Here is a 257-nt window from a genome sequence, read left to right on the forward strand (position 1 = left end):
TCTCCGCGCTGGGAGAAAAGATGCCTCTCGATAGTTTCTGTTCACTGTCAGGACCTGGTCTGTGCCCTCCCGGGACCAGCTGGCCCCACTGAGTGGATACGGAGCAGGTGCTGAACTAGGGAACCGGGATGGGGAAGACAGAGCGCCGGCTTCAGGTCTGGAAGATGGTTGAGAGAAATCCACAGCAAAGAGGGGCTCCGATTCGGATGAAAGCGGAGTGGACAGCTGTGCTGTGGCTGGGAACACCTCCATGCAGG

This window comes from Bison bison, unplaced genomic scaffold (assembly GCF_000754665.1).
Source record: "Bison bison bison isolate TAMUID 2011002044 unplaced genomic scaffold, Bison_UMD1.0 scf7180017864274, whole genome shotgun sequence".
Lineage (NCBI taxonomy): Eukaryota > Metazoa > Chordata > Mammalia > Artiodactyla > Bovidae > Bison > Bison bison.